At 40.6% G+C, this 13,784-nt stretch overlaps 1 protein-coding gene and 1 long non-coding RNA gene across 7 annotated transcripts in view; one reads left to right on the top strand and one right to left on the bottom strand.

Annotated features, from left to right (window-relative positions):
- Window positions 1-6,703, bottom strand: part of FGGY (FGGY carbohydrate kinase domain containing) — a 389,130-nt gene extending 382,427 nt beyond the window's left edge. For 4 of the 5 annotated variants that reach the window (XM_074376388.1, XM_074376389.1, XM_010949914.3 and 1 more), the window contains exon 1: window positions 6,573-6,703. The gene's annotated coding sequence lies outside the window, so the exon portion shown is untranslated. The remainder of the gene's footprint in view (window positions 1-6,572) is intronic. The other variant, XM_074376387.1, reaches the window with a different exon arrangement.
- Window positions 6,704-6,788: 85 nt separating this feature from the next.
- LOC123617850 (uncharacterized) overlaps window positions 6,789-13,784 on the top strand; it is a 324,334-nt gene continuing 317,338 nt past the window's right edge. For both annotated transcript variants that reach the window (XR_012511242.1, XR_012511243.1), the window contains exons 1-2: window positions 6,789-6,963; window positions 7,443-7,503. This is a non-coding gene — a long non-coding RNA (uncharacterized LOC123617850). The remainder of the gene's footprint in view (window positions 6,964-7,442; window positions 7,504-13,784) is intronic.

Here is a 13,784-nt window from a genome sequence, read left to right on the forward strand (position 1 = left end):
TAAACACCTCAATTAAAAGACTGAGATTGCCAGGCCTTGTTTTGTTACCCAGTCTAACTATATGCTGCTTATAAGAAACTTACTTTAAATATAAGGGCACAAATAGGTTAAAAAGTAAAAGGAGGAAAAAGATATACCATAAAACAGTAATCAAAAGAAAGCTGGAGTTAGTTTTATAACTGTAAGTAGATTTTAGAGCAAAATATTACTAGGAATAATGATTAAGTAGATTTTACAGCAAAGAATATTGTCAGAAATTATGAAATAATAAAGGGGATGACTCATCAAGATGATCTAACAATCCTATTAATGTACCTAATAGCATCAGAATACATAAAACAAAAGCTGATAGAACTGCAAAGAGAAATGCATATGTCTGCAATTATTATGTGATACTTAAAATATCCCACTCTCAATAAATGGTAGAATAGGTAGACAGAAAATCTGCAAGTATATAATAAATAGCAGTAGTCAATAAAGTTGACCTAATTGACTTGTAAAAAGCACTCTATCCAACAAGAGCAGAGTACACATTGTTTGAAGTATATAAGGAACATTCACTAAGATAGACCACATTCTAGACCATAAAACAAGTCTCAAAAAGTTAAAAGGACACAAATCATACAAAGTACCTTCTGTAACTACAACGGAATTACAAATCAATAACAGACTGATATATGGAACGTCCTCAAATATTTGGAAACTGAATGACATACTTCTGTATAACCTACAGATCAAAGACATTTTAAAACACTAGAAAACATTTTAACTGAATGAAAATAAAAACATAGCAAAAGTTGTGGGATGGAGTTGAAGCAGTACTTAGAAACTTATAGCATCAAATGCCTAGATTAGAAAAGAAGTCTCAAGTAAATGACCTTAATTTCCACCTTAAGAAATCAGAAAGAAAAAAGTAAAAGAAACCCAAAGTTAGAACAAAGGAAACAGTAAATTTTAGAGCAGAAATCAATAAGTTAAAAAAGGGAAAGAAAACAATAAAGAAAATAAATGATGCCAAAAGCTGGTTCTTTGAGATGATCAATGAAAGTAATAAATTTCTGGCCAGAATGATCAAGAAAATAAAGAGAAAAGACACAAATAACCAACATTAGGACTGAGGAAGATGAAATTACAATTTATAAATATTAAAATGATAATAAGGGGATATTATGAGCAATTTAAATGATATGTACAAATTCCTTGAAACACACAAGCTATCAAATCTCACTTGAGGAGAAACAGATAATCTGAATAGTCTTATGTTATTAAATCAATTGACTTCTGCTCTGCCATTAAAAAAAAAAAAAAAAAAAAAAAAAACTCCAAAGCCAAATGGCTTAGCTGATGAATTCTATCAAACATTAAGGAAAGAAATAATTTCAATCCTACAAAAACTTTCACAGAAAATCAAAGAGACGGAAATACTTCCCTGCTCAATTTATGAGGCCAGAACTATTTTGATAACAACTTTAAACACAATACAAGGAAAGAAACTACATCAATATCCATCATTAACACAGATGCAAAAATTCTTAAACTTTTAACAAATAGAATCCAACAAAATAAGAATAATAGGTCTTAGCCAAATAGGATATAAATCAGGAACACAAAGTTAGTCAAACATTTGAAAAATATCAATGAGTGTAATTCATCACAGTAAGAGTCTTAAAAAAGTGATGATCTCAATAGGTACAGAAAAAAACCAACTAACAGAATATAACCACCATTCTTCATTTAAAAAAAAAAAAAAAAACTTTCAGTAAGGTAAGAATAGATAGAATGGAACTTCCTAAACCTGATACACGGCTTCTACAGAAAATATACAACTAACATCATACGTCATAGTTAATGATGAAAAAAATGAATGCTTTTCCCTAAGATCAAGAAAAAGACATATGCTGTAACCATTTCTATGCAACACTAACTGGAGTTCCTAGCCAGCACACTACAGCAAGAAAAGAAAAATAAAGACTATCCTCATTGAAAGGAAGAAGTAAAACTGTCTTTATTTACAGATAGCATGATCAGACAGAGAATCTGATGGTACTTACAAAAAAAAAACTATTAGAACTAATTCATTTAGCAAGCTAGCTGTGTACAGGATTCATAAACAAGTAGCAACAAACAACTTAAAGTTAAAATTTTAAAGGACAATATCATTTACAACAGTATCAAAAAATATGAAACAGCTACAGATAATCTGACAAAGATGTGCAAGACCCATCTACGGAAAGCTACAAAACACTGCTGAGAGAAATTAAGGAAGACCTAAGTAAGTGAACAGATATACTGTGTCCATAGGTCACAGTATCGAGAATATTGAGAAGACTCAAAATTTAATTTAAGATGTCAATTCTCCTCCCAAATTAATATATAGATTCAATGAAAGTCCAACCTAAACAGACTTTCTTTACATTTTTTTATTGAGTTATAGTCATTTTACAATGTTGTGTCAAATTCCAGTGTAGAGCACAATTTTTCAGTTATACATGAACATACATATATTTTTCACCGTGAGCTACCACAAGATCTTGTATATATTTCCCTGTGCCATACAGTATAATCTTGTTTATCTGTTCTGCATATGCCTGTCAGTATCTACAAACTTTGAATTCCCAGTCTGTCCCTTCCCACCCCCCGCCCCCTTGGCAACCACAAGTTTGTATTCTATATCTATGATAAACAGACTTTTATTTTTAAGTTGACAAAATGGTTATAAAATTAACATGGACCTAGAATAACCAAAGCAACTTTTAAAAAAAACAAAGTTGAAGGACTTACACCACCTACTTTAATACTTAGTACAAGTACATCAAGACTATGTGGTTGGTACTGCCATTAAAATAGACAAAGAGATCAATGCAACAAAATAAAACACCCAGAAATGGGCCCATGTATATACATGGTAAACTGATTTTGATCAAAGACATAATGGCAATTCAGTGAAGAAAGGATAGGGTTTTTAGCAAACGGTGCTAGAACTGACACCATATACAAAAAATGAATTTTGTCCTGTATCTGGTGCTACAGATTAACTTAACATAAAATGGATCGTGGCTTTAATGTAAAATGAAAAACAGTAAAGCATCTTAAAAAAAATGGGAGAAAATATTTAAGACCTCAGGCTAGTCACGATTTCTTAGATACTAAGGCCATGACCCATAAAAGATTAAACTGATAAAAACTGACATCATTAAAACTACAAATTGATAAATTAGACTCCATCGTAATTAAGAACTCTGCTTTTCAAAAGACACTGTTAAGAAAATGTAAAGATAAGCCACAAAATGGGAGAAAATATTTGCAAATCACAGCTATGATAAAGAACTTGTAATGAGAAAATATGTAAAAACCTCATAAAACTCAATAAGGAAACAAAGAGCCCATTTTTTTAAATAGACAAAAGAGTTAATAAACACTTCACCCAAGAAGATTTATGAAATATAGATAGGCAAATAAGAAGCATGGAATTTATTAGTCATTAGGGAAGTGCACACTGAAACCCCCTAAGATTATTCCACATTATTAGAATAGCTAAAATTAAAAACAGTGATCACATCAGTTGTAGCAACTAGAATCATTTTGAAATACAGTTTGGCTTTCTTAAAAAGTTAAATATACACCTACTATGGGAACTAGCCATTCTACTTCTAAGTATTTAACAAGGAGAAATAAAGGCATATGTCCAGATAAAGAGGTTTATATGAATATTCATACCAGCTTTATTTATAGTAGCCAAAAAGCAGCAAATAATGCAAATATCCATCGATGGTTAATGGATAAACTAAATTAAATGTGGTATAGTCATACAATGGAATACTCCTCTGGAAAAAAACATGTACGTACACACAACATGGATAAATCTCAAAAGAACTATGCAAAGAAAAAATCAACACACATAAAAGATACTTACGTATGACTCCCCCAGATAAAATTCTAAAAAAATGTTAAATAATCTACAGTGACAGCAGATCACTGGTTCTTCGTGGGGCAGCGGTGGGGAGGCTGGGAGGGCAATAGTACAGCCTGAGGAATTATTAAAGGGCACAAGAAATCTTTGGAGGAATTATAAATACTCTTTATCTTGATTGTGATGATGGTTTCATGGAGATATAGATAGATAGATAGATAGATCGATCTATCTATCTATATATATATATATATATATATATATATATATGTCAAAATTTCTCAAATTAGACACTTTAAATATGTATAGTTCACTATATGAAAAATATCCGAGCTGGGAATGCCTTTTTTTCCCATTGTACCTTGACTGTTACATTCTTTCCACATCCCCTACATTCAATCAGTAATTAATTCCTAACCATTCTATTTTTCTAATCTCATTCCTCTAGTTCCATAACCACTACCCTACACCATCTCTCACCTGCATTATAATAACCTCTCTCCAGTCCCCACCACTCCAATTCATTCTCCACCTTGCAGGCCGAATTAACTTTCTAAAACACGAACACAATTCATTAGCTCCTGCTTGCTCTGGAGATAACATTTCAAACTCCCTTAATGTGACTCACCCTCCCCAACCTCCTTTCTGGTGATTTCCCACCTCACCCTTTCCTGTCCACCCATACTAATCAATAGTGCACCAGGCTTATATTGTTTTGCACATGTTGTTCCAAGTCAGATAATCCCCTTCCTTTTGTCTTGCTCCAGCCCAATCATATGGAGCCTTTGCAACTCAGCTTGGGTATTATCCCTTCCGAGAAGTTTTCCCTAAAACCCTGTATTGGGTCATTCGGACTTCACTCAACTCTTGAGAACTTTTGCGTGCCTTACTGCAGGCACTAATCTCACGATCATATAACCTCCCTTACCAGACCAGAAAGAAGCCAACTGGATGAAAGCTTGAAAGCGAAGACCAAGTCTTGTTCATCCTTGCCTTCCCAGAGCCTACCACAGTGCCAGGCCCAGAACACATCCCAGATTAGTGAACAAATGAATGAACACAAGAGCTGGCCTGGATGACCTCCTCTTACACCTCCTGGGTTGATTCTGAATTCCACCTTATAAAAAGATGGGCAGGTGAGAGGTTAAATGATCTCTGTAGTACAATTTGGTAAAATGATTATTTTTAAATCCCTTTTTTAGAGGGGAGAGGGGTCCCGTTTTGGCAAGAAGTTTAAGGCAATATTCATTACCTCAAATTGTTTTCAAAACCGACTAAGTAACTGACTGTGATTTGAATTAAGTGAGAGGTTAGGGAAAAGGAACCAGATTCCAGGAAAAGACAAGGCCCATAGCAAAAATTCACACAGCCTGGAAGAAGGCCCAGTCTCCTCCCAGTAAACTTCTTAATTTCATCCAGAAAGACACAGCTCTCCACCCTCTAGGTTATGCCCTTCTTCCAGTACACGTTATGACTTCCAAATCCAGATAGGGAGGCTCCCAACATCCCTTCCCCTCGAAATCAATCTCCAGGCCCTTCTCACCCTCTGATCTGTTCCCTCAATCATCCTTAATAAGAGGCCTCTGGGCCTCCTACAGGGAGGTCCTCCTCAGCTGGTCCCTCCCAGAGCCAGGCCAGTGGTCACCAGGTCAAGAGCCAAGCACAGGGCCTCATCAACAGGAGACTCCCAGAAGACCAGGAGGCAGTCAGAAGGCTGGAAGACCCAGCTGGCAACTTAAAAAGTTCAATTTTTGGATATACACTTGGTGGATCATAGGAAAGAGGGGAAAAGCAAGCAAAGCAAGGCAAAACTCTAACATCTACATAAAAGCCTCAAACTAAGAGAAGCCTTGCCTTCTTACTAATTTGCAATTCAAAACCATACTCATTTCCTCCCTCCTGATGTCCTATTTTAAAAATTAACCTAATGATGACAGCTCTCCCATATCTTGGAAATGACTCTTTAATTTAGAGATGAAATTACTTAAGACATAATAAGTACTTTCGTGGAAAATAGCCCATAATTAGGGAAATTCACCATTTTGCAACGTGTTCATCCTTAAAAAGAAAGGAAATTCATGAAAACGTAGACACCTCTAGGCCTTTCCTACCCAGGGTAACTGTAGTTATCATCTAAACTAAACTGCACCTCAAACATGATCATAAGCTGCTGAAAGAGTTGAAAGGTAAAAGCAGCACTAGGCTTAAACTGCCTTAGGTAGCCAGACTGGAATTAAAAGGCTCAAAAATGCCTGTGGAAATGTCCTAAAACAGGATGGGGGTACAGAGGGCGGAGAGGGTGAGGAGATAGAGAGAGGCGTTAACATAGTTAACTGGATACTGCGGGCAGAGGACCCCGGCTTTCAGACATCTTTTAGGCAACGCTGAGGACGCGGTAAAGGCCGACCCCTCTCTTGAATGGCCGTTCGCCTCACCCAGGAGTGGACACAGAAGACTCAACAAAGTCTTGGGAGCCAAAGCCCAGCTGGCCCTGGCGTTAAAAATTATGCGGCCTGAGGAGAAAAAGGAGGCGGCGACTGAGGGAAAGGGGAGGGAGGATGGGGCCTGGTGCGCTCTCCAGTTGGAGAACGTGCGCGCTGCGAGCCTGCGCGCCTGCTAAAGCCCCTTGTGCACACGTGGGACAGAGAAGAGGGTCACTTACTTGTCCAGTCTGAAATTACATTTTAGTTAGCGGGGCTCTGCAGGTTACCGCGCGGAGCCGCTCCGCAACAGGGTTGGGCGGTCCCCGGGAGCGGCAGCCGCCCGGCCCCGCCCCCCGCCCCGCCCCGCCCCGCCCCCGCCGGCTCCCCCCCACCCGTAAATCGCTCCCTGATTGGCCCTTTGAACCCTTGGCCCGCGCATGCGCCGGCCCGTGGCCTTCTGCCTCGCGCGCTGGGCTGGCGGGTGGCTCGCGCCGCTACCTCGACCCGGCTTTTCCCGCCTCCCTGGGGTTTTAAAGGCCCAGAGAAGGCTCCCTCCTCTCAGGCCTGGAGTTTCCTGCTCTGTGAACTCTTCTCGCAGAACTCGCCCACGCAAGCTCTCGGCAGTCGCTGGTGGGTGTGTGTCAAAGGTGTATCCTGTAACCCCTTCTTAACCATGTACCAAACACCAGGACTCTGACAGAGTGTTAACTAATAATAATATTTATTGAATGCTTACTGTGTGTCAGGTCATGTTCCTTTACTTAAATTTACTCGTCTGATTTTGTGACCAACCCTCAAGTCATGTCACAGTTTGTAAATCTACAAAACAGATGAGTCCCTGCCTTTGAGGAAGTTAAAATCTGGTGGGTCCTGGACCTGCCTCATTTAATTTTCACAATCCTTACCTTGCCATTAAGCTAAGTACTGTTTGTCCCTATCCTACAAATGCGGAGTGTCAGAAAGGTTTTTAGCTTGTTCTGAGACACAAAGCTAGTAACAGGAGGGAAGATTCCAACCTGAGCAGTATCTATTAAAAAGACAGGCTCCCAGCCTGATGGGAATCAGATTTGGAAGATTATTTAACAAGTCCAAACCCTTTATTTTCCTAGAAAAGGTGACAGAGGCCCAGTGAAAGGAAGTGATTTTCCAAGGACACACCGGTTCTGAGAGGTAAGCCTAGGTAATAACTGTGGTTTCACTGAGGTGGACTGTGTGCCACATGTCACTCTGCTCTCCCCATAACAACCCCAAATACATGGTCTTATTTGTCTTACAGGTGAGGATACTGGCTCAGTGAGGCTGAGGCCTCATGATTGGTTACATCTCTTAGGGGTCCTGGTTTGGGGAAGAAATTTTCCTCTTCCCCTCTAGGTTCTTCTGGCCCATTTACAAATTAAATCATGAACAGATTAACGGGAGAAAATCAAACAAAAGTTTAATAACATGTATACTTATGAGAGACCCAGAAAAAGCTGAGTAACTTCCAAAATGGCCAAAATCCTCACCTTAGATACCACATTCAACTAAAGATGAAAATGGTTGTTGAGGTTAGTGGGTCTTCAAAGGGGAGGAAGGCAATTAACATGGAGATGGAAAAGCAGTTTTTGGTAAACAAATGTTTGCTGGGTCATGGAGAGACAGTGGGATACAGAGAGGAATTTAAAAATGAGAAACAAACAGACTTTGCTGCGTTCCTCCCGGTCTACCACACCTAGTTCATGCTGTAGTTATCTATGATGATGGCTCCGTTCCTGGAGTAGGTCCTCAGCCTACATTCCTTAGGCAGCTAAAGGGGAGGCCAAAGTTTCTTAAGTGTTTTGGTCCTTGATTGTTTTGAGCTCGAAATAATCCACATGCCAAAGAGACACTTTGTGGTGGCAAGTTTTGCTCCCCTGCAGGGTTGTTTTCTTTCTTCTATACCATAATTGTTCACCTTCCTCTCCAACAAATATCTAAAGATCTAACCGTGGACTCTGGGAACATGGGAGGTCCTGGGATCTGGTTATGTGGACTTGTGTGAATCATAATGTACAATAGGAATAATTCACCTTATTTTTTCAGAATGACATAATAGATATGGAAATACTTTGTAAAGTGTTAGATGCTGAATACGTGTAAGAGCATGCCTGCCAGATCTTCCTCAGTGTACCCCAGGAATAGAATAAATGAAATATGTTGGTTGCCTCATGAACCATGGCAGGAGTTCTCATCTTGGCTAGACTAGAATTAATGTGGGTTTGCTGCCTGGTCTTTATAGATGTCTCTGTTGCTTGGCTTTTTATACTTGACTTTTGGTTTATTTCCTCTTATTATCATACAAGTAGTAGTAATAATGACAATAGCACCATGGCTGGAGCTCCAGCAGCCATCTTGGGCCATGAGAGGATTTCAGGAATGAAAGCCATACACAGCAAAGACCCAAGGTGCAAAGACATGGGTTCCTAACACCATGCAGCCCCAGACCAACACCTGCTGCCCACTTCCATGTGTAAGAAAGGAACTGCTGTCCTGTGCATGACACTTTAATTTTGTTTTCTGTCCCATAGGGCCAAACCTAATCATACATATGGCTCACGTCATGGAAATCATACAGCACCTCTATAAGGTACTGAATACAGAAACAGACCCAGAGAGAATAAATGACTTACTCAGGGTCACCCAGCGAAATGACTGAGGCATGAATCTGAGGCTGATTCTCATTCTCCATTCAGTTATGACCCACTGCCTATTATGAACAAACAAATCTACTTTTTTCTCATTTACTTCCATTCCATTCATTTATTCTAGGAGATGGCAAACTTTTTCTCTAAAGGACCAAATAGTTAATATGACTTTGTGAGGCATACAGCTTCTGTTGCAACTACTCACTGCCTTTGTCGGGCGAAAAACAGCCACAGATAAAACAAGTGGATGTGACTATGCTTCAGTACAATCTTCCAAAATCATACAATGGCCACTATGGCCCAGTGACCCTTAGCTTGGCCAACCCCAATCCTATTAGATTCTGATGTTTTATCACACAAGTGCATTGGAAATACATTACAGAAGGTGGGGGATTGTGACATTACAGGTACACTCACACTGTTGACCAGTATAAAGGCCAGCGAGTGACAGCCAAGTCCAGAAGAAAGATCCTTCGACTGATGATAATGAGATCTGGGCACTGAGTTGATATCTGCCATGAAACCAGATCTATATCCTGAACCCCAGTTTCCTCGGTTTTCCTATATTTTAGGAGCAAATAATGCAGACGTTAGCCATACTTCCCCATTTGCCACGGCTGCAGGGAGACTGAGACGAGATGGTATACGTAATCATGTTTTGAAAGCTATAAATGTTATCCAGCTGTGTGTACACTGCTTCACCCTAGGGTCGTATAGCCTCCTCTGTACCCCTCAGGTCCCTGACCTTACCTCTGTCATGGAACTCCTAGAATGTATCAAATGCCTAGCAGTTACTAATGCATCTGTTTGTCCCCAGTCCTCCTCTCCAACTCGGCATAAAGGGCTATTGTGTTGTGTTGGATTAAAAGACTTGATTATTGGAAAGTCTAGACGCCCACTCAGTTACTGCCGGGCAGCATGGGGATCATGCAAAGTCATTGTCCAATAGACAGGTCACAGGTCACAGTTCACACCAGTGAAGTAGCACATCAGATTTAAGCAAGACAAAGCTCTGGGTTGGGAAACCCTGGAACCAGCTGAACTGGAAACGTGTGTAATTTCCTTCCTGCTCAGATGTTACGTGCAGCACTAGGAGGGAGACAGGAGACCTGGTGCTCTCCCTGGTGACCCATGGAGGCCTTCGGGTTCTCTAACTGCATTCTCTGAACGCTTTTCCTACCTTAACAACCTGAAAAGACGTATGTTCCCTGAGATTCTTAGAGCTGTGCCACAGAAATAGGTATTGTTTTTTCATTTACTCATTCATACATTTATGTATTCACTCATTTAACAAAGATTTATTGAGTGCCTACTGTTCTAGACACTAAAGAGATGGTATTGAAAACAGATATTATCCGTGTTATCATGGAACTTACATTCGCAAAACAGACATTGAATAAATAAGCAGGTAGATGTGTAATTGACTCAGTTGCAAGAAAGAAGGCAAATAGGATTCTGTGAGAGAGGCACATGATTTAGATTGAGGTTTAACTTAGACTGGTGATTCTGAGAAACCAGATGCTTTCCATACATTGTCTCAAGTCTTCAACAACCTTGTAAAGTGGTTACTCTCACAGCCATTGTACAAATAGGAAAACAAGCTCAGGGAGATTAAATGACTGCCCTAAGACTGCACTGTTAGTAAGTTTGGAGCAGGCTGTGCCCTCTCCAGTACTCTACCCTGCATAGCACAAACCAAGAGGATGAGACTTTTCCTACCTCCCACCTTTGCACACACTACGCCTCCTTCCACCTGGAAAGCCTCTCCCTCCATTCTTCTCTTGTTGGATTCACATTCTACCTTCAGTGTCTAGTTGAGGGCCTGCTTCCTCTGCAGAGTTCCCCCTCTAGGTGAGGCCTCAACACATCTCTTTTTTCCTAAGCATGTGCAACAGTCATCATGTATCACTCATGTGGCACTGACCCTGGGATCCCTTGTAAAGTTAATTTTCCTTTTCACATGCTTGCCCCAGTGCCCTTGCTCACTCTCCTGTGAGCAGCGCAATGTTATTAGCACAGACCGACCCGGGTTCTTCTCCCAGTCCAACTTGTTTACTGAGTGACCTGGAGAAAATTATTTAACCTCTCTGAACTTTAGTTTCCTCAGAGAAAAATAATATTTATCTCTTGAGATATAGCTTAAAACTTGTTCCCCAGTGCTGAACAGATAGTGTTTCATACTTCTTAGTCTTCTTCCCAATCCCGTCCCTTAGATGGAAACCTCTGGAGGGCAAGAACCATGCCTTCTACTTTATGGTCTCAGCAACCAGTTCAGCGTTCTGTAGTAGCAGGTATATCATGGGTGTGTAATTACGTCTGTGACAGTCCTTAACCTGCCTACTGGGTCCCTCACTCCTAATGAAACTTGTTTTCTCCTGTCTTTCTTCCCTTTGTTCTTTCTCAACTTAGACTTTCTCAATTTAAGCCTCCCTTAAACTCGACCCTCTGGCAGGAACAGGTGCCACTGCATCCACACTCCCTCTCTTCCAAACCCACACTGTCATCTCAGGAGGAAAATAACTGAAATAGTTCACTGGAAATCTGACAGATGGTCAGTAAGGGGGAACTACTGACTAGAAAAGCTTCTCAAGTCCCCACCCTAACCCCCACCTAGAGCCATATTTTATATACAAAATCATTCGTGTCCTCAATTCTCTTCCCTAAAGCATGCCAGTAGCTCATTTCCAAAGATGGGGAAACTCTCCAACTTATTTTATTACTTGCCTGCTGCTTATTACTTGCTCTCTGTCTGCCTTCCTGCCTTATTCCAGCTCTTCAGTCAACAAACGTGTGCTGAAGACTGGCTAAGTGCTGGGCCAGAGCTGGATGCTATACTAAAAGCACAGATAAAGTGCTCAGGGCACCCGATGGTAAGAAGAGTGGGTACCGGGTACAAAGGGAAAAGGAAAGACTGCTAACGCTTACTGGGCACTGGCTCTGTACCTCCACATGCAGGGTCTCAGGAATTCCTCCCCAACCACCCACACGAGGGAGTAGGGATTCATGCCGCAAGAACAGAGGCTCACAAAGGCAGAGCAGCTTGCCGGAAGTCATCTATCAAAAATTCCACAGGCCAAACTGTCGAAGAGGGAGTTTCTGCTGAGAAGCTAAAGTGGGCAGAGATGCTCACATTGAATATAAAGCTTCAGATGAATGCATGTCCTAGTAATCTCACTGGTTTCAACCTGGAGCACCAGTTTTCTCTTCCAGGTGTGAGCTGCTCTCCCACCCTCCCCAATCCTAAGACCTTGGCATCCTAACTAGTTCTGCACCACCTGTATCCTTCCTTCCTAACATCACCCAATTACAACCCCACGGCCTCTTGGCCATGAGTCATTTTAACAACAGTGCAAACTATGTGATGTGCCGTGACAACAAAGAGCAACCCTAAACTCCAGTGAATGTTTTTCTACAATGAGGCAACAGGTGAAAAAGAGCATCCAGGCCATGAGATGATGACAAGGCCAAAGGAGTGGTGGGAGTCTACCTGTTGGAAGTACACATTCAAGGCCTGAGGGGCTGAATCAAAGGAGGCCCCTGGGGCCTGTGCAGTATGTGGACTTCAGTTGGAGGAACTCTGCCATTCACTTCTCTAGAATTATGTCATTTGGAAACCGTTTGGGTAGTTTTCAGACTGGATCCTACAGCAAGGTGCCTGCACAGCAAAGAAGAGACTGAGTGGACTTCCAGAATGCCCCCCACCCCCTGCCAGGTTGTTCTCTTCTCCAAGACACCAGTTAAGGAGGCTGGTGGAAGCTGAAATCCAGTGTCTACCCTGCTAGCCAAACTCTGTGCCTGTGAGGCTGCTCTGCCCCAGCAGAGAGGGCAACTTTTCATAATTCGCACAAAGTACGGAACAGGATGGTAGTAACTTTGCCCTCCTCCTGCCCCCAACCACATATACACATATAGCCACACAAACACACCCACAGAGAGAAACACATGCAGACACTTATACATGGTACACAAAGAGCACACAGACACAAGCATATGCACATGAATATGTCATATACCACATACACATAGACACATGCAAATGCAGATTAAACCACAATGTAATGCACAGAAATATAGACACAGATACAGTCAGAGATACAGACACACAAGCCACAAAAATACACATACATACACACGCAGTCTCAGACACTTATACCACATACATATAAACAGGCAAACACACCCATACTTAGACACACAGAAACAACACAAGGCAAACAGACCACACAGGTACAGGTGCATACACAGATATGCACACATACAGACATCTTTAACCAGAACAACTCTACTTTATTAATTTTACATGACAAATTCTATTTTAAAAATTTTTGTGTGACAAATGTTTCACTACTAAAAGAGAGAATTAATTTGCTCTTTTTGAGGATTCATTTTTTAACTCATTGATCAATCAAATATTTGATGGCAATATGTTGAAATAAAATGGCAGCCGGAAGAGGGGTACCCTCGGACATGTCAGTGGCAGGTCTTTCTGTGGCATGAGTCTTGTAACTCATTCTGTTTTTATCATGCTGAAAAATTTGCAACTTTCAACACTGCTGCATAATATATAGAACCAGAACTCCTGTTTTATTGTTTATACACTTTCAGATACTTACAAATATCGGTCTCTACTCCATCTCCTTCACCTCCCAAAGGACCTCTGGAGCTATGGAAAATGATACGAGGACTTGAAGGTGAGGGTGTAGTATTATTAAGGAGTATAGTATACCAAACAGGACTCTTGGTTGCAAGAAATAAAAATATTACTCAAACTTGATTAAACAAAAAACA

The sequence above is a fragment of the Camelus bactrianus genome, chromosome 13 (assembly GCF_048773025.1).
Source record: "Camelus bactrianus isolate YW-2024 breed Bactrian camel chromosome 13, ASM4877302v1, whole genome shotgun sequence".
In the NCBI taxonomy this organism is placed as follows: domain Eukaryota; kingdom Metazoa; phylum Chordata; class Mammalia; order Artiodactyla; family Camelidae; genus Camelus; species Camelus bactrianus.